General features: G+C 38.4%; 1 pseudogene; it reads right to left on the bottom strand.

The window, feature by feature from the left end:
* Nucleotides 1-4820: 4820 nt before the first annotated feature.
* Nucleotides 4821-5109, bottom strand: LOC129518688 (60S ribosomal protein L37a-like; annotated as a pseudogene).
* Nucleotides 5110-26561: the final 21452 nt, after the last annotated feature.

Below are 26561 nucleotides of genomic sequence, written 5' to 3'. Positions count from 1 at the left end.
GTAATTTGGATATAATGAAAGTACGTGTGCAAAGGGAAAAATATAAAACTCAAACTAGACTGAATTTATGAACTGCTTTTCCTTGAATTGTGCCATTTGAACTTTACACCATTTTGAGAGGTAGGCATTAATTATTTCTATGTTCAAATGAGAAAAAAAAGAAGCCTGGGGTGCCTTATGATATGCGTAGGAGGCAGCATGGTTCAAAAAAGACTTCAGGCTTTTTTCCTTCCATCACAGGACCCTGTTCCCTAAAGTTGGATCATTCATTTTTGCTAGCTGTGGAGTTGGGTTTCATCTCCACTCTTAAGAAGCTTCCATCACAGTGGAGTATCTGAGTAGGTCTGTGCTTACAGAATGGAACCAAGTTGAGTTTCTGCAAACAAAATGGTTGATTAAAGAAAAGTACAAAACGTGCTTGGTAATTCTTTACACCTTATTTTGCAAGACTTCAAAATGTCATGAGAAATGTGGTAATAACTAACATTGGTGAGATTTGGCACAACATAATAGTGCTATTTTTTAAGAAGCAATTACAGTTGCTTCAAGAAGAAAGCAAGGAAAGAGGAGTGAATCTGGGGCTTATGTTTCTAGATGGCAAAATCACCTTAGGAAAAAAGAAGGTGGCTGGTTGGTTACTATGATCAAGTCTTGTGTTAGGTATTTCTTATTCACATTTGAGTCTGATCACCCTCAGAAAGTCATAAGTTTTTCTCCAAAAAGGAAAGACTTTTAGAAAGACTGCATTTAATTCAGATCCTTGTCATTGCAGGCAAAATTGTATATGTGAACTTTTAAAAATGTTACGGTGCATTTAAAATAAGAATAATTTTGATCAGTAGAAGTTTTCTATAATATATTTTTTGAACAAAGACATTTGAACTGAAAGAAAAAAGGATAGAATTCAGTAAATTGTGAGTTTCTAATATCTCAGTGGAATATATATCTACATATAATCTATCTTCTTTATAAATAAAGGCTATGTTTTCACTCAGGGGTTTTCTGCATTATGAGCATATCAAAATTTCTAGGCCCAAGAAAATATTTTAGGATAAAAAATATTGGTATATTAACTTCTTACTACAAGTGTCTTAATGAAAGATTTTTCATCTATAACATTTGGTAGAGACATGTGGCCAGAAAATAAGTTTAAAAAGGGAGGATAACTCACCAGCTATGAGTTCAGTTAAATATAATTTTGATTTCAATCTAAATGACCACTTATGATACATGGAAAAAGTGATATATAATCTGTGGTATGAGCTAAGACTTGCCAATGAATAATACATGGCACCTTATAAATTTAAAAGAAGTATATTTAATAAGAATATGAAATTTATTTTAGAGATAAGTACTGTATTAGTATCCTACACAAAGTGATTTTAAAAAGCCAACTCATGAATAAAGTAATGAAAAATGTGAGAAAAATTGTAAGCTATAACCTGGAATGATAATTTTTTCAAAAATATCAGAAACATCTGTATTTTTAATTTATTTGTCTTAATTATTCACAAATGGGACATTTTGAGGTGCATCATATATAGAGATTATCTGAGAGGAGAAGTTAATTTTTGCTGAGTAACTCATTTGTTAGTACCATTTTTTTTTTTGAGTAGCAACTCTGTTCTAGAGTGGAATTGGAGGGCAAAAGTGAACAAGATGGAGTCCCTTAGTCCCACAGGAGCTTGACCCTAGCAGTGGGGGAATTTCTTTAGATACAAATGGTTATAATTCAAAGTGATAAACATAAGTAGCATGGCTTCCCCACTTAAAAAGTAAAACTGGTGAAAGCCAACTCTGAAGCATCCTTTTGGTTTTGGTTTATTTTTAAAAGATTTTATTTATTCATTGATGAGAGACACACACAGAGAGGCAGATACATAGGCAGAGTGAGAATCAGGCTCCCTGCAGGGAGTCTGACGTGGGACTCCATCCCAGGACCCCAGGATCACAACGTGAGCCAAAGGCAGAGGCTCAACCACTGAGCCACCCAGGTGCCTCTGAAGCATCCATTTGTAAAGCCCCAGTTCCTTAGTTTTGCATTCCAGATCCTTCTTTTATATCTACATCTTTAGAGTTTCTCTCCTAATACTCCTCACTTCCTCCCATGATCACTCCCTCTTTTTTGCCTCCCTCTCCACACACAAACTTTTCTTTAGCATCTATTCTTTAGCGTCTGTAATTCCCTCACCATTCTCTGAACTTAAGTTTCTCTTGCATGTATGTATAACTTTGCACATGCCTGTTCTCTCCAACTCCCATCTTCAACCCCAACGGATGCCTACAGTTCTCTCAAGACTCGATGCAAACACCACCTCCTCTGAAGCCTTCCCTGGCTTCTCATCTTGGTTACAGTAGCAATCTCTATGAATTACAATTTTTGTCTGTCTGCTCTCTCCACTAGACAGTGAAACCAGGAGGTCAAAAAATCCTATTTTCTATGACCTAGTGTTTGGCAGGTAGTAAGAGTTGAATAAATGCTTGCCAAATGAAAAATGTGTGTGATAATGGGGTACACAGAGGGGTTAGAATGAATTCTGTCAAGCTTTTTACCCAAGAGCATGCAGCAGGTGTCTGCACTACCTAAAAGTTCTCTCTTGGCTGGGTGTCCAGATAATGGATTTGGCATTACTCTGTGGTAATCGTTGTCAAAAACTGAAGGGCCTGAGATTTTTCTCTGTTTGCAAACTAATAAATGAGCCAGCCACAGTATCATAGATGCTGAAAGAGGTATCTAGTTCCCTAGCCAGAGACCAGGGACTTCATTACTCATGATCCCATTGTCAGCATCAACGTCCTGTTTGAACCAATTCCTATAAGTCCTATGGAGGTGACGCAGAGGTGGGGCTGGGTAAATGTTGCCTGCATGGTGCATTTATAGCTCAGGTTAGGATCTGAACATAGGAAACACAATCTTTTGAAGGGGCTTGTTGGCAAACTTGCCCATCCTTTGCCGTGGAAGGATCTAGTCCCTTTATAATCCTGGAGAAGGAACACACCTGCTTTGTGCTCTGGGTAGTAGTGGTGGGGGGGTGCGGCGGGGGACACACTATCTCTAGCTGCCAAGACTGTTGGCTATCTAGGTTCAGGGTTAGGGTCAGGCAAGTGAGGAGCTGAAGCACAACATTGAAGGAGGTACTCACCTATGGGGTTAGTATCTCTCTCAATTTGGAACCTGAGGTGCCATGTCTGCTTCCTTCTGGTCCTGGCTCTGTGAAACGCAAACAGCCTTGAGGAGTTACTCTGAAACAAGAGGGCTCAATGCTTTGCTCAGGACACCTGCCAGAAGGTGAGAAACACATGGAGAATTGTTTCCAAGCCATAGGTAATTCCCTACTTGTAAATACATGATATTAAGTGTCTCTCACCTCTGTACCTGTTAACAGGGCCTCTGATGCTTCTATCTGGGAAATGCTAGTAAAAGTCCAAATATCCATCAACAGGTGAATGGATAAGAAAAATGTGGTATGTCCATATAATACTACTCAGCAATTTAAAGGAATGGTCTATTGATATATTAAAAAAAAGAAAATCCAAGATGAACAGATGCCAAAATGATTATATTGATGAAAAGAATCCAAAAAAATCTGTCCTATCCATCTATACTATGTGATCCCATTTATGTAAAGTAAGAAATGCAAACTAGCATATTGTGACAGCAACTCAGTAGATACAAAAAGACAGGAAGCTTTTAAAGGTGTTGGGGATGTTCATAGTCTTGATGATTTCATGAGTATATACACATCAGAATTTATCAAGTTGTACACTTGAAACATGGGTGGTTTATTGTGTGTCAAGCATACCTAAATAAATCTGTTTTTTAAAAGGATCTTTTAGGTTCATAAATAAATTGATGCTTGACTTGCTGCTAGGTTCAGAAGAGAAAGGTATTTTACTGGATACCTGAGAATGCCTTACATGTAGTCTGAACTTTCTCAACTTGCACCCGGAGTGAAATTCTTTTGAATTGAAAGATAATCCATTAAAAAGACAGGAGCACATGGGACCCATAAAGGGGCTGTCATTGATGCATAGCTGGTGTGAATCGTACAGATTGCTTTTCTCCTAATACGTACCTGAGATCAGTGTCGGAAAAAAACAGGCTCCGTAGGGGTTGGTGTAGATCACCTAGGCAATATGGAACAATTAGGAAGTCTGAGTTACAGCTTATGATCATAGAAAAATGTATGTGTTCTAGAAAGTAGTAGAGAGGGAGGTGGAAGTGGAGATGTGTTAAGATAGCTCATGAAAGGGACGCCTGGGTGGCTCAGTGGTTTAGCGTCTCTGGCCCAGGGTGTGATCCTAGAGTCCCAGGATCGAGTCCCACATCGGGCTGCCTGCATGGAGCCTTCTCCCTCTGCCTGTGTCTCTGCCTCTCTCTCTCTGTGTCTCTCATGAATAAATAAATAAAATCTTTTTTTAAAAAAAAGATAGCTCATGAAAATAAGTTGTTCTATGACATAGATACCTGATAATGACTTGATGGATGAATGGACAAATGGATGAATATTGCCTTGGGCTGAGGAGTTGCCCTTCTCTTGGCATGTTTACATAAGTAGATTGGTTGGATTTTCTATACCAAAGTACATTCTAACTTTCAGATGAGTAACTAAAAATTACTTACATACCAGCCAGCCTGTTGGTATACCAGAGACACTGTCCCGTTAATCATAATCAGCATTTGTTGTGCTGTGTTCTAAGACCTGTACCATTTGGAACCATGGAGATCCTTCCATAAGAAATGGTCACTCTTTGGTTGTTGCTGTTACGTAAATTAACCCATGTGTTATAGGCTAGCAATGTTTCAAATGGTGGAGTTTCTACTGGTCTTTCAACCCCTTCAGTCTTCTGATGGTGGACTTTACTGTGATGGCAGAAGTGGTGTTGTAGGTCCAGGTACCACTGGCTACCGTTTTCATGCAGGAACCACAAAAGCTCACAAAAGATGAACTCCATAGCTCATCTTTTCATCTTCATTTTGCCATAGTAGGAGCAAGTGTACTTGATGTGCTGGCTTATTTCAATATTCTTCACCTTTTTCCTGAGGGAGGCACCATAATGGGTCTCATATTTACCAATAATTCCAAACTTCTTGGTGCGTTTAGCCATGTCCCTGCAAACCAGGTCTCATCCCAGAGAGCCTGGTCATTTCTACTTAAATGTTAAGAAGCAGTCACCTAAGCAACATTGAGAACACAAAAACTAGGCTGAGTTTTTGGAAGATCAACTCTCAACTGGGTTTCACAAAAGGAAAGCATTCATTTTGGGTTGAACTTTATGGAGGAAGTTGGATATGAGCTCAGTGTTGGAGGATAGATTGTAATTGGATTGGCAAATGAGTAGGGAGAGGGCAATCCAATAACTCAGACATGGAAGGAGAACAGTCTTACTTGAGGGAGTGTGTTTTTTTATTTTATTTACTCATTAGAGACACACAGAGAGAGGCAGAGACACAGGCAGAGGGAGAAGCAGGCTCCATGCTGGGAGCCCGACGTGGGACTTGATCCCTGGTCTCCAAGATCATGCCCTGGGCTGAAGGCAGGCACTAAACCACTGAGCCACCCCGGGATCCCTGAGGGAGTGTGTTTGTAAACAATGGATCTGCACATGGGGACCAGGTTAGTAAAGATATGGAAAGTGAGGCAGAAGAGTTAAGATATTACAAATAGATCATTGGGTGCCTGTGTACGTTGTATTCATTTGCAAGTAACACAGAAGTGTACTTTAACAAAAAATTTTCTTACAGAAGATGCCTCAATGATGTTATCAGGGAACCAGTCCTGAGCATGCTGGCCTTCTGTTCTAATGGTTTCTATGTCATAGTCATAAGATGGCTACTATAGCGTTAGTCATCACTTCTACATTCATGTTGGGGTAAAAAGGGTAAAATGGTCTACCTACCAGCTCTCCTTTCCTACCTGTCTTTTTCTAAAGGGATCAAAAGCTTTTCCAAAAGTCTTTGTTAGGCTTGTGGTTTTGTTTCATTAAACAGAACTGGGCCACATTCCACATGCCTACCCCTAGGGACAAAGGAAGCTGAGAAATGAAGTATTGGGCTTTCAACATCTACAATGGAGATGTCAGGGTAGAAAGAGATTATTAATGTCCAATGGATTAGAAAATAAACGTGTGCTACAGAGCCGTTGTGGAGCAGGGAAATGACATGTTGAAAGCCTATATCCTACCCAAGATTGTTCTCTGAAAATTCTTAGAGGAAAAAGAGAGCTGGGATGATATAGATTATCATTAAGGAAGTATTTACCCTTTTCACTTTGCCACTCTGGGCATAAATTTCTCCATATCGCTGATACTGGTTTTGGCCACATGATTGTCTTTGACCAATGGAATGTGGGTGGAAATGACAGCATACTAGTTCTGAGCCTAAGCCTCAAGAAGCCTCTCATGGTTCTGCTTGTCTTTATTTTGCCACTGCCCTAAAAACAACATGCTTCCCCAGGAGCCCACTTGTCAGTGTACAGTGAGGGGTACAGAGTCATCCTGGTCAACCCACAGACCTGCAGTGTGAAGTAGAGCTGCTCTAGCTGACCTGTAGACCTATGAAAGTAAAGATAAATGGTCATGTTCTTTTCTACTGAGATTTTGTGGTTTCTTGTTACACAGGGATAGTGATGAATATAATTAATAATCCTTACATTGAGGTGATCTGATGAAGGCAATCTGTTACTTAAAAATAATGATATAAAGCATTTGTACTGTCCTACACATAAATGACAGTTGACATAGTTTTCTCTGGAAGGGAAGTAGATTAAGTACCACTGTGTCCATTTTATGGAATACTAGCCATCAGAAAGCAATCTTAGCATTTGCAAAGACATGGATGGAGCTAGAATGTATTGTCCTAAGCAAAATGGTCAGAGAAAGACAGATACCATATCATTTCACTCATATGTAGAACTTAAAAAAACAAAAGAGATGGACGATAGGGGAAGGGGAAGAAAGAGAAACCATGACAACTCTTACCTGTAGAGAACAAACTGAGGATTGATGGAGAGAGGTGGGCGGGGGATGGGCTAAGTGTGTGATACGAATATTAAGGACAGCACTTGTGATGAGAACTGGGTGTTGTATGTAAGTGATGAATCACTGAATTCTACTCTTTTTTTTAAAGATTTTATTTATTCATGAGACACACACGGGGGGGGGGGTGCAGAGACACAGGCAGAGGGAGAGAGGGAGAAGCAGGCTCCATGCAGGGAGCCCGATGTGGGACTCGATCCCGGGTCTCCAGGATCACACCCTGGGTGGAAGGCAGATGCTCAACCACTGAGCCACCCAGGTATCCCACTGAATTCTACTCTTGAAACCAGTATTAAACTATAATTTTAATTTGAACAAAAACTTGAAACAGAAAAAGTATCATTGTCCATTTTACTAGGCTAGAAAAATAGAATCAGAGAGGTAAGATGATCTCCTTAAGCTCAGTTGGCTAGTATTTGTAAGACTGCTGTTATTTTTAGATCAAAGCACATTATTTTAAACAAATCATTTACTTTTGTCCCATTGCTACAAAGTTTTCTTTGCAGTTCATAATATTTCAGGTCCTTGCCTGGGACCACTGTGCCTGGAACATCACAGACATTTTGTGGGTTGAATGAATAAATTTGGGAATGAATAAATGAATGGAATGAGCACTCAAGAAATATATCTGTATTAGAGAGTAAAAGCTTTCCTAATCTTATCAAGTGTAAAATGAGTGGACCCTTTCATTTTCATAGTTCCCACTTACACTCTATCAGTCAAAATCCATTGCATTTCACGAGGGTGAAACTCAGCAAGCTGATTTTCACCCATGCCCTTATCACATCTTTGGGAAGCAAAGAGATTATATTTGTCAGGATATTAGGGGGGAAGACACAGAGTGTCTTACTTGCATGGAGAGAATGCCGTATGTGCTTGGTGTACTATCATTTGTAGTTTATATCGTTAGCATCACTACAGCATCCAGTTAGACAGGAACAATGAGATGCCTGGGCTCTGGAGATTGCCTCAATCATGTACATCGGTCTGTTAATATAATAGGTAATAGTGAGATGAGAAAGGGAACGAAGACAGGCAAAGTTTGTGGGGGAAGACAAAGTAAAAATCCTTTTCTCTGGGACAAGATCTCAATCAAACGAGGGCAGACACCATTTAGAACATCAATTTTTAGTGAATTCTGCATTTAAATCAGTCAAAATTATGACAATAAATTCAAATTCAAATAAAAATTAATAAAGAGTAAATTATTTTATCTTCAGCGTTACTACTTAAATTCTAATTAAACTAGATCAGCAACATTTGCCATGCCAGTATCTTCCCAGTATGCTGAAAGCCCTCACCAGATAAGGAAAAGGAGGCCAAAACAGTTTTGGTTTGGATGAATCCCTGGGGATAACATTATAATGAGCTATAAGGGGGCAGGTGGTTTGGGGAATCCCTGAATACAAAGTCAAAGGGGCTTCTGTAGCTTCCCATTGTTACTGGATAAATTCTTTGGCATGGTTCGCAAGATATTTTTTCTAATTTCACTTTTGGGTACTATGTACGAACATTCTAAGAACAAACTTGGAAATATTTTTTTGAAACAGACTTATTTAATGACTATAGTTAGTGCAACTTGGACATAATAAAATTTCCCATAATTTAGATGGACTGAATTTTCCCAACTCTTTACTTCTTTCTTGTAAGAGATTTATAATCTGTGCACTTGCTTTGTGGTACATCCAACCAGAGGAAACCATTTATTTTCTCCTCCAATGATGAAAGGCTTGACCATGTGTCTTGATTTGGACAATGGAACACCACTTAATGGATGAGTAAAAGGTTTAAGTGTACTCAGATGGTTAGGCTTGGTCTCTTGAAATTCTGCCGTCTACCATGAGAAGAACATATCCCAAGTAGCTCCTGGCCCCAGAATGTTGAAGATCTCTGTTACATGTATGAACTTGATATAAAGCCTGGAATCTAGCCTGGCTCTGCCAAGCCTAGTCAAGAAATGCAGCCTACCCACAAACCTATGGGCAAGAAAAATTTCGTGCTTGAGGGCTGCTAAAAGTGAGAATTGGTCTTGGTAGTAGATAATTCTAAACTGTAGGAATGGTAATTTTAATTTGAATAAAAACCTGAAACAGAAAAAGTATAATGCCATCTGTAATAATACAGATGGCAGGCCCAAGGTTGCCTAAACGTAATAATAAAATTTTTATGTAGGCCTTTTTATACAAGAATTCTCAGTGGACAAAGTGAATATCTCCTATATCTCTAGTACTTCATTAAATCTAACACCAAGCAATGTAGAAGCAGAATGTGTTTAGGAAAAAGTATTAAACATATTCTAAGATACTATTTTTTCCTACTTGATTATTAACCCACAAATACTTTATTTTTTAAATTAGTTTCAGAGGTAGAATGTAGTGATTCATCAGTTGCATATAACACCTACTGCTCATTACATCACCCAGTTACCCCATCCCCTGACTCACATCCCCTCCAGCAACCCTCAGTTTGTTTCCTAGAGTTAAGAGTCTCTTATGGTTTGTCTCCCCCTCTGTTTTTGTCTTATTTTTTTCTTCCCTTCCCCTATGTTCATCTGTTTTGTTTCTTAAATTCCTTATATGAGTGAAATACAGTGTTTGTCTTTATTTTGCTTAGCATAATACATTCTAGTTGTATCCACCTCATTGCCAATGACAAGATTTCATTATTTTTTTTAGATTTCATTATTTTTGATGGCTGAGGAATATTCCATTGTATATATACACCACATCTTCTTTATTCATCTGTCAGTGGACATCTGGGCTCTTTCCATAGTTTGGCTATTGTGGACATTGCTGGTATAAATATTGGGGTGCATGTTCCCCTTTGAATCACTATGTTTGTGTCCTTTGGATAAATACCAAGTAGTATAATTGCTGAACCATAGGCTAGCTATATTTCCAACTTTCTGAGGAACCTCCATACTGTTCTTCAGAGTGGCTGCACCAGTTTGCATTCTCACCAACAGTGAGAGGGGTTCCCCTTTCTCCATATCTTCACCAACATCTATTGATTCCTGAGTTGTTAATATTAGCCATTCTGACAGGTATGAGGTGTTATCTCATAGTGGTTGATTTGGATTTTCCTGATTCCAAATAATGTCAGAAAAACTAAAAAGAAACAGTCACCAAATACTTTAGACTGATTTTTTTTATATGTGGACTCTAGCCAAATATTAACCTTTTAAAAATCAGCTTGAATGATAACTCAATGCTAAATGCATTTGGGCATGAGCTGTCTTCGGCTTAGGGGTTACTTGATTTTAGGATTTTTTTTTTCCCCAGCTATTTTTGGGATTTTCTTTGGCTCAAACAAATGGGAGAATCAGTGTGTTTTTCCCAAGGAAAGACTTGAGACGTGAAGACTTGGCATTGAATGCTGTCTTGGTCATGTTTTATGTGCTTCAACAAGTTGTTTATCTGCTCTGAACTTGGTGTCCCCATCTATCAAACAGAGGCATTAATAAATTCCACTTGGTAGAGTAGTTGTGAGGATCAAACGCAATAATGTATGTGAAGGCATGCTGTAAAGTGCTTGAAAATTATAAAAGTATTATGTTTCTGCTCAAACACTATTTCTTAGAGAAAAAAATATTTAACTAGTGCCTTGTCTGAAAGAGCTGTATGTTTCTGGGGTTAAGTTTCTTTGAATTAGACAAAAACTGTTCTTTTTGTTTTGCCTTTTGATTTGGCTTTGGTACTTGATCCTTCCCTGCCCTGACACTTGATTGCAAGGAGATGAGCTCCCTCCCATCTTTTCTCTGTCCATGATGGGAATTGTTATCTCCTGCTTCAGTAAAGAGGAGTGAGGTTACTTATTGATCTCCAGATTCAGCTGGCTTATAGCTAGTTCAACAGCATCAACAGAATGTAGTATTTTAATATACAAAAAAATGATTTAACCACAGGTAATGGGTTACAAAAAATGATTTTTAAAGACTTTTGGTCTTATAGTTCAGTCTTGGTTGCTTTACATCCAGTCTTCTCCTAGCCCTTTCTTAGCTTGTTGCCTCACTTATAATATAGTGATAATTACTGCTTCTTGGGGTTATTTGAAAGTTTAAATAAGATCTATGAGTTCACTGCTCTTCATTTTGAACTCTGAGCAGAGAAATCCCATAAATGCTATAAATTATAGTGTATAAATGATTGCCTCTTAATTTTTCCATGACTTAAATTTGCTTATGGTCCACAGTATGTTTTGGGTATATTTTTGAAAATATTAGAATTGGCTTCTTTACAGTAATCAGCTTTGAATTTATTCTCTATGCAGCAAAGCAGAAAAGTCACATGGTAATGACAAACTACATTTACCTGGCCCTCTAAATGAAATCAACCCATAAATGCAAGGAGCTGATTTAACAAAATGCACTGTATTTGAATCCGAATCCCCTCTCTTTAGCCAGTGGAAAGTTTCCTTGGCCTTTCATCTCAAGGACAAAGAATAAAATTTATTCACCTGGGGAAAACAATATTTTGGGTTAAAAAGCTACATGATTAGGTCTCTCAGTTGAACATAACATCCTTGAAGTCATACTTGCAATGGAAAGAACATACATCATTTTGTTTTCTTTACTAACACAAACTTCCCCCCCCCAATTAAGGTTTTTTAGAGAGGAAAACCTGAATCCAAAGTATATTTCATTGTTCATGAAGTTATGAAAAGGTTGATAAAATCTGTTACTATAAATATCAGATTTCGGGGGATCCTTGGGTGGCTCAGTGGTTTGGCGCCTGCCTCTGGCCCAGGGCATGATTCTGGAGTCCCGGGATGGAGTCCTGCATCGGGCTCCCTGCGTGGAGCCTGCTTCTCCCTCTGCCTGTGTCTCTGACTCTCTCTCTTTCTCTGTGTCTCTCATGAATAAATAGTTAAAATCTTTAAAAAAAATAAATCTCAGATTTCATATGAATTGTAGGAAATAGAATAAAACACCTACCCTTCTTTTAAACAAATAAGACACGATGGCTAGTACAGTTCCTGAAATCTAACAGATTCTCAGCTGATACTCAACCCCATATAATGGCAGCAACTCTTCATGTTAAGACTTGTATTGATTTTTTTTTCAACTGACTTGATCCATCTTTTTTTTAAATAAATTTATTTTTTATTGGTGTTCAATTTGTCAACATACAGAATAACACCCAGTGCTCATCCTGTCAAGTGCCCACCTTAGTACCTACCACCCAGTCACCCCCACCCCCTGCCCACCCCCCCCCTTCCACCACCCCTAGTTTGTTTCCCAGAGTTAGGAGTCTTTCATGTTCTGTCTCCCTTTCTGATATTTCCCACTCATTTTTTGTCCTTTCCCCTTTATTCCCTTTCACTATTTTTTATATTCCCCAAATGAATGAGACCATATAATGTTTGTCCTTCTCTGATTGACTTATTTCACTCAGCATGATACCCTCCAGTTCCATCCACGTCGAAGCAAATGGTGGGTATTTGTCGTTTCTAATGGCTGAGTAATATTCCATTGTACAGATAAACCACATCTTCTTTATCCATTCATCTTTCGATGGACACTGAGGTTCCTTCCACAGTTTGGCTATTGTGGACATTGCTGCTATAAACATCGGGGTGCAGGTGTCCCGGCGTTTCACTGCATCTGTATCTTTGGGGTAAATTCCCAGCAGTGCAATTGCTGGGTCATAGGGCAGATCTATTTTTAACTCTTTGAGGAACCTCCACACAGTTTTCCAGAGTGGCTGTACCAGTTCACATTCCCACCAACAGTGCAAGAGGGTTCCCTTTTCTCCACATCCTCTCCAACATGTGTTGTTTCCTGTCTTAATAATTTTCCCCATTCTCACTGGTGTGAGGTGGTATCTCATTGTGGTTTGGATTTCTATTTCCCTGATGGCCAGGGATGCGGAGCATTTTCTCATGTGCTTGTTGGCCATGTCTATGTCTTCCTCTGTGAGATTTCTGTTCATGTCTTTTGCCTATTTAATGATTGGATTGTTTGTTTCTTTGCTGTTGAGTTTAATAAATTCTTTATAGATCTTGGAAACAAGACTTTTATTGATTTGCATATGTCCATAATTCTCAGTTACAACGACGAAGATTATAGAGCCTATTGATGGAAGTCAAAGGACAATATAAGTGAGTTGGTTGGACTACTGAGGCCAGATACACTTACTATATCATTTTGAAGTCAACTTCCCATTGTCTGCCTGATTTGTTGGGTACTCTTTAGAAAAGACCCTGAGTTCTTCACCTTGAAAATTCTTCAACTCCAGTCCTCAGATGGATTTGGTTGCTCCTTTCTCAATGCTTCTCATAGTACTTCTATACTCTGTCTCAACCTAGTGCTCAACTATAAGTACTAATTACACCTTCCCCTCTCATTAGTCTAGCATCTTCTCCAGGAAGACCACTGCCTTTGTTCATCAGTGTTTCCACAGCACTTAACACATGGCCGGCACAGAGTAGTAATTCAGTATTTAAATTGAGTTTGTTGAGTGGGTAAATGGAAGAAGGAACAGATCTCTAGAGGTTCTAAGCTTCATTGCTTTTCACTACATTCCTCTAATTCCCCTACATCCTTTGAACTAACTTGCTGGCATCTGGAAACCATTAAAAACTTGGGAAGAAGGAAAAGGTTCAAAGAACTAGGGTCAGCAGTCTTCCTACCCCTCACAACATGAGAAAAGGCCTTCTAAACCCATCTGTTATCTTCTCTTTCCTCTACCATTCACCTGAGGAATGTGTAAGAGTAGGATTCCAGCTGCTGAGGAGAGATGCTGGTGATTTCTGCCATAGAATGGGGGCCACAGAGGAGTTGGACAAGGATCAGAATATAAAACTAGAAATTCTTCAGATTTTCTCAGTGTTTTTTACTCTTTTGGAGTTACTGTCAATCAAAGAATGCATTCCAAGGTCATAATAAAAATAATTCAGGGATTGTTCACACCACTGTTCCCTGATTACTGCAGTCAATCGAGAATCCATTTTAAGTTATTTCAACATGTTACTTGGTTTACTTAGCTGCATACCTAACAGGGTCTTTGATTAAACACATGGTGGGGGATTCAGAGTATTTTCTCATTCACTTTGGAAACAGCCCCTTTGCAAAAGGCCCTCTAAGCCCCCCTGCCACCCCTCTGCCCAGAAGCATTTCTTATTTGAAAGAAAACGTAACCCAGATTTATAGGAAAAGAAACATTTCCATTCTAATTGCTTGTATTGTCCATTTCCAGTTATGTTTTTCTTTGTGCAGTTCAGTTGGAGAAGGTGAATGCAGTGCTCGTCCACATACATTTTCAAGGGTTTTTTTGTTGTTTCAATGACAATTCATTTATTATTTTTATGGTAAGCTAGGGAGTGTGGTGTTGATCGCAGCTGTTACCCTCTGTTCTTGCAGTTGGCAGCACAGATTCACTAGGGATCACCTACCCTGTTTACCCTCAAGCCCACAGTTGGAGAGAACTGCTTTTACTATTAGAGCTATTCAGCTGCAATTAAGAGGGCACGTGAGAATTTGCAACCTCTTCAGTCCATTAGTTGGTGCAGCATTTGTGACTACAAATAAAGGTTGCTTGTCTCCTTTTAATTACTTAACTTCAATTTATCTTACAACAGGATTGGCTGGATTCTTTCCAACTTTTGTGTAGTTCTAAAATTCCACTGAACTTACCTTGTGGAATGCCCTGGGTTTTATTTGTGTGGCTAACAACTATCAGATTTTAAAGTTTGCATTTATTGTATTTATTTTTGCATCATTCTACATTCCAGGTTTGCTATGGGCTCTTGACACCTATTTAGGAGATAACGTGATAGAATGATGATAGAATGAAAATTCTTGATTAATCAGGCATGTAACTATATCACTTATTTATCACCACAGTAATGCTGTACCACAAACACCCTTAGTACCCTAAAACAATATACATTTATTTTTCTGATCCAGGCAGGCCTCATTCTTTTTTTTTTTTTTTTTTTTTTTTTTTTTTTTTATAAATTAATTTTTATTGGTGTTCAATTTACCAACATACAGAATAACACCCAGTGCTCATCCCGTCAAGTGTCCCCCTCCTTCTTGTAGCTATGTTCAGCTGCAGTTGACCACGACAGCTTTCTTGAGACTGGATGGTCTGGCTTAGATATCTCTCAATATGCTAAGCTAGGATGGCATTGGCTGGGAAGTCGGGAGCATATCAGCTCTGCTTCATGTGTTTTCTCTCCAGCAGACTAGCCCAAGAATGTTCTCACAGCAATGGCAAAGGACAGGAGCAAGAAGGCCTACTTGCACAAGCACTTGTCAAAGCCTCTACTTGCATCATATTTGCTAATATCCTATAGGCCCAAGCAAGTCACTATGTGGAAGAGTCAATGGGGACAGCAAATAACAGGGCACAGGGCATGGAAATAGGAGCTGATTTCTGCCTGCTACTACAGCATCTTCCATCCTCAGCCCGTGTAGAGGCTGTTTCTACCTTCTGTGGGTCATTCATGCTTCCTTCACTCTTGTCTCTCCCTCACAGATTCAATAGCTTGTCCTCTCTTTTGATCATGAGCTCATTCTCCATGTTTTCTTCACCCAGTTTCCTCCTCTGTGTTCTCCTTTCCCCTAGCTTCCCTCAAGTCTTTACCTCATTTTCCTGCTTCTCTCCTCCCTCCCCCCTTTCCTTCTTTCCTAAAGAGAAAGTAAAAACCTAAAATTTTCATGCACAAGGGTAATTGTTTGAAAGGAATACTTTTCTTTTGGTCCCCGGAGCTCTCATTACTGATTAACTCCTTAAAAAAGGAAATGCTGAAACCTCTATTTCTCCAGAAACTTAACAGTGTGGGTGGTTCTGGTGTGGGCAGGAAGAGAGAGTCAGACTTAAGTTGTCCTGAAAGGAAAAAAAAATCTCCATGAACCAAACACAGAAGCAAAACCTAAATAGATTCCCCAACATTTTTTTTGAAGTTTTCTCCCAAATTTACCAACTGGAAATTTGAACTGGGCTTTTCTTTTTAATTAAGGGTTTAGAATAGATGTAGATGCAGGTGGTATTTTGGTTGGTAGTATGTGGTGATAATCATTGTTGCTATAGCTACCCGAAAACTGTTCAACAGAATATCACTTCATGTTGCAACTTCAAATAAAGGCTGTAAAAGTTCTATGCTTCTCATATAGATTAAATTTAAAGGCAAAAAAGAGTCTGCTATATTCAGGATGGAATCTGTTTCTTAATCTGTCCTTGAAAATATGGCTCAGTGTTCAAAACAGGTCAATTCAGGGGTAAATATATTTTCTTGATAGGTTTAAATGGAGGTCAGCTAGCTACTTCCACAGACTTGGCTTTCATTATACTAATTGGATAACAGCTTAGCAAGTGAGATATTAAGGTGACTTATTGTGGTAAACACTTACTGATGTTTCCCTGATTCTAACTGGTTTCAGGGAAAAGAGACCCGCCTTTATATAAAGCTCATACAATGTGCCAATCCTTGATTCAGAAAAAAATAACCAAAAAATGATGTAAAAGTTTCACATACAGTACCCTGTGCTTCAAGAAAGCTCAAAGGCATTTTTTTTCAAATTCTGCTTCCATTAATTTGCCTTGGGACAGCCTGGATTGGCTTCCATGTGGTTAATTCAGTGCAAAATGGTAACTCCAATTCTCAAAACATACTCCATTTAAGAGAATGGGGACTCTGATATGATTAATGGCCTAGTTCTCTGACCCACACCTATTTTTCTGCAAATGAGGCTGAAGGTTCTTTTCTGTCTACTTGCCTGTTTCAGTGGATCATTTCCTTATCAGTTATACTCTTAGAACCGAAATTTCCTCATCTATAAAGGTGAGGCTGCAGCACCCACCTCAGTGTTGTGAGAGTTGGTGGTCAGTATAGATGAAAGCAGGAAGTAAGTTCTCAAGTGTCATGGAAGATATAGGATTTCACAAACAAATGTTCTGATGAGCACTGGGAGAACTCAGATTTTCCCCCCAAAGAACTTTGTCAGTGGTAGGAATCCTGGGTGAGGGCATCATTTTTGGACAATAAAGATCGTGAGATCTGATTGGTTTTCCATTTTCATGGTATGGATTTCAAGACCTTCACTGGTAGATGTAGTCTCCAGTAAGATCTAATTTTCACACATTCTAAGCCAACGCGACACTCTAGGGTCAGGAAAATTGTTCGACTAAGAATCTGAGGCTGTTGGGGCAGCCCGGGTTGCTCAGTGGTTTAGCGCCACCTTTGACCCAGGGCATGATCCTGGAGACCTGGGATGGAGTCCCACGTCGGGCTCCCTGCATGGAGCCTGCTTCTCCCTCTGCCTGTGTCTCTACCTCTCTCTCTCTGTTTCTCATGAATAAATAAATAAAATCTTAAAAAAAAAGAATCTGAGGCTGTACCACCAGAAGGGCTATATCTTTTTTAAATTAGTTTTCTGGGATATAATTGATATAAATGTTACATTAATTTCAGATATACAACATAATGACTTGATATTTGTATATATTGCAAAATTACCAACACAAAGTCCAGCTAACATCCATTATCATACACAATTAAAATTTTTCTTGTGATGAGAACTTTCAATATGTACTCTTTAACAGCTTTTAAATACACCTATAGAATATTATTAACTATGATCACCATGCTATGCATTAATCACCAGGATTTAATTCTTTTATAACTGGAAGTTTGACCTTTTGGCCACCTTCACATCTGGCAACCATCAGTCTGTTCTCTGTATCTGAGTTTGTGTCATTGTTGCTGTTGTTCCTTGATTCCACCTATAAGTGAGATTATATGGTATTTGTCTTTCTCTGACTTATTTTACTAAGCATAATGCCCCCAAGTTTCATCCATGTTGTTGCAAATGGCAGGATGTCATTCATTTTTATGGCTGAAAAATATTCCATTGTTTATATATATACCACATCTTCTTTCCCCACTTAGCCAGGACCCTTAGGTTGTTTCCCTGTTATGTCTTGGCTCTTGTGAATACTGCGCAATAAACATGATACCTAAATCTTTTCAGTTAGTATTTTCCTTTCCTTTGGATAAAAACCCCAAAATGGAATTGCTGGATCATATGGTAGTTCTACTTTTAATGTTTGAGGACTTCCTTACTGTTTTCCATACTGGCTGTACCAGTGTACATTCCCACCAACTATGCACAAGGACTCCCTTTTCTCCACATCCCAGGCAGCATTTATTATTCCTTGTCTTTTTGAGGATAGCTATTCCAACAGGTATGAGGTGATATCTCATTGTGGTTTTGATTTGCATTTCTCTAATTAGTGATGATGAGCACCTTTTCATGAATCTGTTGGCCATCTGTGTGTCATCTTTGAAAAAATTTCCAGTCTGTTCCTACCCATATTTTTAATCAGATTAATTTTTGCTATTCAGTTGTATGAATTGTTTATGCATTTTGGCTATAACTTCTTATCAGGTACACTACTTGCAAATATTTTCTCTCATTCAGCAGGTTACCTTCCTTTTGTTGCTATGCACAAGCATTTTAGTTTGATACAGTCCTACTTGGTATTTTTGCTTGTGTTGCTTATGCTTTTGGTGTCAAAAGTAATCGCCAAGACCTATGTGAAGGAGCTTATCACCTATGTTTTCTTCAAGGAATTTTCTGGTTTCCGGTATTCAAGTCTTCAACCCCCTTTCAGTTCATTTTCATGAATGGTGTAAGACAGTGGTCCAATTACATTCTTTTGCATGTGGCTGTCCAGTTTTCTCAACAGCATTTATTGAAGAGACTGTCTTTTCCCCATTATATATTCCTGGCTCCTTGTCATAAATAAACCTATCGTATATGTATGGGTTTCTTTCTGGGATCCTTATTCTGTTCCTTTGATCTATATGTCTGTCTTTATGCTAATACCATATATACTGTTTTGATTACTACGACTGGGTAATACAGTTGGAGAGCAGGGAGCCTGATGCCTCCAGCTTTGTTTTCCTTTTTCAAGATCACTTTGTCTTTTGTGGTTTCACACAAATTTTAGGATTGTTTGTTATAATTTTGAACAAAATGCCCCTGGAATTTTGATAGATTGCTTTGAATTTGTAGATGACTTAGAGTAGTATGAACATCTTAACACTCTTCCAGTTAATGAGCATGGAATATCCTTCATTTGTGTCCTCTTTAATTTCTTTCATCAGTGTCTCAGGTTTTCAGTGTACAGATCTTTTACCTGTTTGGTTAAATTTATTCCTAGATATTGTGTTCTTTTTGATGCAGTTATAAATGCGATTGTTAATATCTTTCCAATGGCTCATTGTTAATGTATAGAAATGGAACAGATTTTTGTATATTGATTTTGTGTCCTGTAACTCTCCTACATTCTGGTGTGTGTGTGTGTGTGTGTGTGTGTGTGTGTGTGTGGTGGTGGTGGTGTCCTCTTGAGGGTTTTCTCTATGTAACATTATGTTAGCTGCCAATAGTGACAATTATTTCTTTTCTGATTTGGATGCTTTTTTAGGGACTTTTAAATGAGGGACTAGACTGTGTTTCCGCTATATCTTAGAGACTTAACATCTTCTCAGGTAGTTTCACATCCTTACTTTCATAAGAGGCTGCATGGCATATATTTATTTACCTTGAAATTAAACTAATTTTTTGAGGGGGGGTTCTTAAAATTTTTTACATCACTTGAGAGCCCAAGGCATCACAAAAACAGAAATTGAGGTCATTTGCCTGGAGACGGCAACAAGACTCACTGGTTAGTGGCCAGCAGGGTTCAGAGTGATTCGTTCTGTCTGCTAATGGATCACTGGGATGTTCGTGCTGCCACTTTCCTAGTCCCTATTCAAGTGAAACAGAGAGCTGGTCCAACTGATACACACAGATGGTTATATGATTCTCTGGGGAAAAGGATTTCAGCGCCTAGATGTCTGGCAGAAAAAAATATCTTCATCATTTAACATGGCTTTATTTACAATTACATTATTATTAGCAGTAGTATGTTAAATCAACAAATAACTCACTGTGCAATTATGAATTAGATTCATGGAAAGATTACAGAATTGGATGCATCTCTAAATTTTCTTTTGTCACAGTGATCTAGCATAGCTTGAGACATGTAAAAATGCATCTGTATCCTATATAGGTGTGTATATAATGTTCAAGGTAGATAATACGGAGCTGCAGTGTTGAATATAGTAGACACTAGCAACATGTTACTTACATTTAAAGTCACTTAAAAATTTTAAAAATTTTACTTCCTCTGGGGAGCCTAGGTGGCTCAGTCTGTTGGGCATTCAACTCTTAATTTCAGCTCAGGTCATGATCCCAGGGTCATGGGATCGAACCTAGTATTGATCTCCTTGCTCAGTTGGCTTGCCCCTCTTTCCTTCTGCCCCTTCCCCTGCTCATATACACATGTGTGTGTGCTCTCTCCGTCCCTCCCTCTCTCTTTAAAATCTTATTTTGTTTTTGCTTTCTCAGTCACACTAGCACTATTTCAAGTCTTCAGCAGCCATATATGGCCAATAGTTACTGGGTTGAATAGTACAGAATCAAAACATTTCTGCTGTTGCAGAAAGTTCTACTAGATAATACTTGTATAGAGAAAGATAAGACTATTTTTCCCCACATTAAACAAGATATGAGTTATCCTAGGAAAAATATCAAGAGCCTTAGTGTTTTGTGTCTTTAGAGAAATATAAAATAGTCCTTTCACTTGCTTCAAAATTAATGAGTCATAAAACTTTATTGAATAGCTACAACAAATTGTAAAATGTGAAAATAGTTTCCTGTTATGATAGTGTGATGAGGGAGAGAATTTGGGGACTGTAAGAAGGGCAGAAGCAAACTTTCCTCTAGATACCCACATAAATGCACACAATGGGATAGACAGGGAAGGAAAAGGACCAAAAACATGGAGGCTCTGAAACAGGGGAAAAGAAAGGTGGAGGGTGGGGAGAGGGGAAAGAGAAATAGTTATCAGAAGACAAGACTCCAATTTCAGCCACTCTGAGGTGAGTGATACCTGGAAGTCACAGGTCAGAGCTCCATGTTGCTGTGAGTTTGTACCTTTTATCTCCTGCCCTGTGAGTTGTTCATGATTCCCTCCCCCCAGCATTTAAAATACTCTCTGTGGGCTCTTTGGGGCAGGTGTTTTCAGCCTATAGAGTCCTGCTAGAGTGATGGTTCTCATGGTGTGGTTTCCAGGGCACAGGCAGCACTGAGGACTTGTTAGAGATACAAATTGCCCTGCTTCATCCACCCACTCACTGAATCAGACTGAGTATGGGCCTCAACCCCATTTGTTCTGTTAATTCAAGTATAATCAACATTCAGTGTCATAGTAGTTTTAGCTGTACAATATGATTAAATTCTATACCTTTCTCAGGGTTCATCAACATATATATACTCTTAATTCCCTTTATTTTATCCATCACCCCACCCACCTCCTCTCTGGCAACCACTGGTTTGTTATCTGTAGTTAGGAGTCTTTTTTTTTCATTGTTTATTTATTTTTTAAACCCACATATCCATGAGATCATATGGTATTTGTCAATCTCTGACTTCACTCAGCATTATATCCTTTAGGTCCATCCACATTGTTGTAAATGGCAAGATCTAATTCTTTTTTTTTTTATGGCTGGGTAATCTGTGTATCTATACCCCATCTTTATCCATTGATCTTTGGATGGACACTTGGGTTATTTCCAAATTTTGGCTTTTTTAAAACTAAAGCAGCAGTAAACATAGGGGTGAATGTATCTTTTTGAATTAGTGTTTCCATTTTCTTTGGGTAAATACCATGTAGTGGAATCACTGAATCATGGCAATTCTATTTTAAATTTTTGAGGGACCTCCATACTGTTCTTCAGTGGCTGCACCAGTTTGCATTCCCATTGATAGTGCATGAGGATTCCTTCCCCCACCCCCACATTCTCACCAACACCTGTTTCTTGTGTTTTTGATTATAGCTTCTGACAGGTGGAGGGGGTATAGCTCATTGTGGTTTTGATTTGCATTTTCCTGATGATGAATGATCTGTTTTACTGGAGGAGTTTTATGGTTTCATGTCTCACAGTTAGGTCTTTAATCCATTTTAAGTTTATTTTTGTGTGTGGTGTAAGAAAGTGGTCCAGTTTCCTTATTTTGCATGTAGCTGTCCAATTTTCCCAGCACCATTTGTTGAAGAGACTGACTTTTCCTTGTTATGGCTTCTTGCCTCCTTTGTCATAGATTAATTGACCATATAAGTGTGGGTTATTTCTGAGCTCTGTATTCTATTCATCTATATGTCTGTTTTTGTGCCAGTACTATATTGTTTTGATGACTAGAGCTTTTCTAGTATATCTTGAAATCTGAGACTGTGGTCTACAGCTTTGTTCTTAAGATTTCTTTAGCTATTTGGGTTGTTGTGGTTGCATGCAAATTTTAGGATTATTCTAGTTCTGTGAAAAATGTTGTGGGAATTTTTATAGGGATTACATCAAATGTGTAGATTACTTTGGGTAGTATGGACATTTTAACAATTTTCTTGGATTCCATGAGCATGGAATATCCATTTGTTTGTGTCAGCCTTTCTTTCATCAGTGTTTTATAGTTTTCAGAGTACAGATCTTTTCTCTCCTTGGTTAAGTTTATCCCTAGATATTTTATTCTCTTTAGTGCAATTGTAAACAGGATTGTTTGCTTAATTTCTTTCTCTGCTACTTCATTATTAGTAGATAGAAATGCAACAGATTTCTGTTTGTTGATTTTGTATCCTGCAACCTTACTGAATTCATTTATCTGTTTTAGTAGTTGTTTGGTGGAGTCTTCTATGTTGAGTGTCGTGTAATCTGCAAATAGTGACAGTTTATTTTTTACTAACTTGGTTGCATTTTATTTCTTGTTGGATTGCTGTAGCTAGGATTATCAGATTATGTTGAATAAAAGTGGTGAAGGTGGACATCCTTGTTTTGTTCCTGACCTTAGAGGAAAAGCTTTTAGTTTTTCACCATTGAAGATGATGTTAGCTGTAGGTTGGTTACTCATAGATGGCCTTTATTATGTTGAGGTATATTCCCTCTAAATATACTTTGTTGAGTTTTTATCATGAATGGATGTTGTACATTGTTAAATGGTTTTTCAGCATCTATTGAGATGATCATGTGGTTTTTGTCCTTTCTCTTATTGATGTAATGTATCATGTTGACTCATTTGTGAATATTGAACCACCCTTGTAACCCAAGAATAAATTCGACATGATCATCATGAATGATTTTTTAAAGGTATTGTTACATTCTGTTTGCTCCTATTTTGTGGAGGAATTTTGCATCCTATCTCATCAGAGATACGGCCTGTAGTTCTTTTTATGTAGTATATTTATCTAGTTTTGGTATCAAGGTAATGCTGCTCTCATTGAATGAATTTGGAAGCTTTTCTTCCTCTTGTATCTTTTATAATACTTTGAGAAGAACAATATTAACTCTGCATTAAATGTTTGGTCAAATTTGCCTATGAAGCCATCTGGTCCTGCACTTTGGTTTGTTTTTTGATTACTGATTGAATTTCATTTCTTGCAATTAGTCTATTCAAATTTTCTTTTTCTTCCTGATGCAGTCTTGGGAGGTTATGTTTCTAGGGACGTATCCATTTCTTGTAGGTTTTTCCAATTTGTTGGCATATAATTTTTCATAATCTCTCGTAATCCTTTGTATTTCTGGGGTGTTGGTTGTTACTTCTTAATTTATGATTTATTGAAAAGATTTTATTTATTAATTCATTCATGAGAGAGACACAGAGGGAGGCAGAGACATAGGCAGAGGAAGAAGCAGACCTTTCCATGGGGAGCCTGATGTAGAACTTGATCCCAGGACCCCAGGATCATGACCTGAGCCAAAGGCAGATGCTCAACCACTGAGCCAACCAGGTGCCCCTCTTCATTTCTGATTTTATTTACTTATCTCTCTTCTTTATCAGTCTCACTAAAGGTTTATCAATTTTCTTGATCTTTTCAAGCCATTAGCTTCTGGTTTCAACTGCTTTACTGTTTTTTTTTTCTCTTTCATTTATTTCTACTCTAGTCTTTATTTCCTTCCTTCTACTGGCTTTGGGTTTTGTTTGTTCCTTTTCTAGCTCCTCTTAGCTATAATGTTAGGTTGAGATTTTCCTTCTTTAGGTAGGCCTGTGTTGCTATAATCTTCCCTCTGACAACTGCTTTTGCTTCACCCCAGAGATTTTAGACTGCTGGGTTTCCATTTTCATTTAGCTCCCTGTGTTTTTTTTTTTTTTAATTTCTTCTTTGACTTCTTGGTTGACCCATTCATTTTTAAATAGCATGTTATTGAACTTCTGTGTTGTGCTCTTTCCAGATTTTTTTTATTGATTTTTAGTTTCATAGTGTTGTGGTTAGAAAAGACACATGATAAGATTTCAGTCTTCTTGAATTTTTTGAGACTTGTTTTGTGACCTAATGTGTGATCTCTTTTGGGGAATGTTCCAGGTGCACTTAAAGATGTACTCCTCTGTTTTTGTATTGAAATGTTCTAAATATATTTATTAGGTCCATCTGGTCCAATGTGTCATTCCAAGCCTCTCTTTCCTTGTTGATTTTCTGTCTGGATGATCTGTCCATTGATCTAATTGGGGAGTTAAAGTCTCCTACTATTACTATATTATATCAATATATTCCTTTATGTCTGTTAATAGTTTCTTTTTTTAAAAGATTTTATTCATTCATGAGAGAGAGAGAGAGAGAGAGAGAGAGAGAGAGAGAGAGAGAAAGAGAGAGAGAAGCAGGCTCCATGCAGGGAGCCCGATGTGGGACCTGATCCTGAGACCCCAGGATCATGCCCAGAGCCGAAGGCAGACGCTCAACTGCTGAGCCACAGGGATCCCCTGTTAAAAGTTTCTTTATATATTTAGGGGTTCCCATCATGGGTGCATAAATATTCTAGCCCTCAATTTTAAGAAGCCCTCCAGGGGATTCTCATTCACTTCTGTGATCTAGTATGAAGAACCAGTGTTGCAGAGTTACAAGTGAGAAAGGGAGGGGCTAGAAACATCTTGAATTTTTTTTCTAGAGAGAGGATTCCTAGCTTTCATCAAGATCTCAAATCTGTGATCCTGCTACCCACTAGAAGCTAAAAACAGTCTCTTATATTCTGTGCTATAATGAGCAGAACCCTGTGCCAAAGTAAAATATATTCTTCTGTACTTGTGCTTTTAGCTGAGTTGAACAGCCCATTACCTGAGAGGTCAGATTAAATCAAGCTGAGAACCAGCTCAAGTTGGGGTCTGACCTATTTTGTTCCTCTTTTAGGAATCTAACCTGATTTCCATTCTCTAAAAAGTGACTTGAGGCCTGGTGATTAAGAGGTTTTACAGTCAAGACATGCAGGCCCCTGACTTAAAGATTAGACTAGGGAAGCCTTCAAAGAAGGAGAGATCTTCTTTTGCCTCCAGACCCTACCTCAAGGACACACAGAGGCATTTGAAGGATGTAAATGAGAAATCCAACCTTTTCCACCTGGCATACTGTATTATTTGCCTTGGGTGGATGGGGATTTTCTAGGTGTAATTAGTTAACATCTATTAAGCAAGGCCATTTATTAAGTAGTATACCCCATGGAACCTTAATACACTGTAATTGATGATGGCAGCAGAGGCAGCATCCTTTCCAGTTGGTATAGTCTAAGGATAGCCTGGTGTTCTATTGTCTCCATGGTGGTCTGAAGCTTATGGGAGTTTTTGTGTTTGAGGATATAATGCCTAATAGTGATTTTCAGAGTTTTCAATTTAGAGAGTGATTGGGTACACTCCGGTGGTTCAAGCATCTGTTGTAATGGTGACTTATCCAGTTCAACATTAATCTCAGCCCTGTGGGACTCCAAATCTTCAAAGGAGTATTTAATCAGTATATATGGTATTAGAGCTGGCTAAATGTAAGGACTGCGTTCTACATGTGACCCAAGTATAGGGAAGTTTTACCAAGCAGAAGGCAGTATATGATATTCCTTTTTTTTGCAATTCATCTAAATTATAATAGTTAACGTGTATTTATAACCATTGTAATAGGTAATATTTACTGATTATTCAGTGTAACAAGTATTGTGCTCAGTCTTGTACATTCTCCTATTAAATTCTCATACCAGCCCCCTCAATTGGATACTTTGTTACTCTCAGTTTATTGATGATGACAGAGTTTAGAGAAGTTGAATAACTTCACCACTATCTCGCAGTGTATTTGTCAGTATCAGCCAAAAGCTGTAATAAAACGACCCAGTATGTCTGTTTCTTGTTCATATCTAGTCCTGTGGGTTAGTGGGGATGGGAGGAAGGAGGCAAATGGAGTTCTGTTTCATGTAGCTATCCTGGGTTCCTTTGCTCATGTGTCTCCATCCTCCTGTGGGTCAGAAGGTTTGACTGACCAGGCTTGGAATGGCACATGTCACTTCTTAATCGGAGGCCACAGTGAAATATAGTGAAGGCTGAGGCTTATAGTCCAGATATGGGATTTGGGAAGGAAGAGGAAGGCAAGGATGCTGTTGAGTGCTAGCACTTTGTAAGCAGCCAAGCTGGGATCCAGATTCCATTATCTATCTTGAAAGCCCTCTTCATCATGGAG

The sequence above is a fragment of the Nyctereutes procyonoides genome, unplaced genomic scaffold (assembly GCF_905146905.1).
Source record: "Nyctereutes procyonoides isolate TBG_1078 unplaced genomic scaffold, NYPRO_anot_genome, whole genome shotgun sequence".
Classification (NCBI taxonomy): domain Eukaryota; kingdom Metazoa; phylum Chordata; class Mammalia; order Carnivora; family Canidae; genus Nyctereutes; species Nyctereutes procyonoides.
Note: the sequence above shows the minus strand (reverse complement) of the source record. Positions and strands in the feature narration are given on the sequence as shown.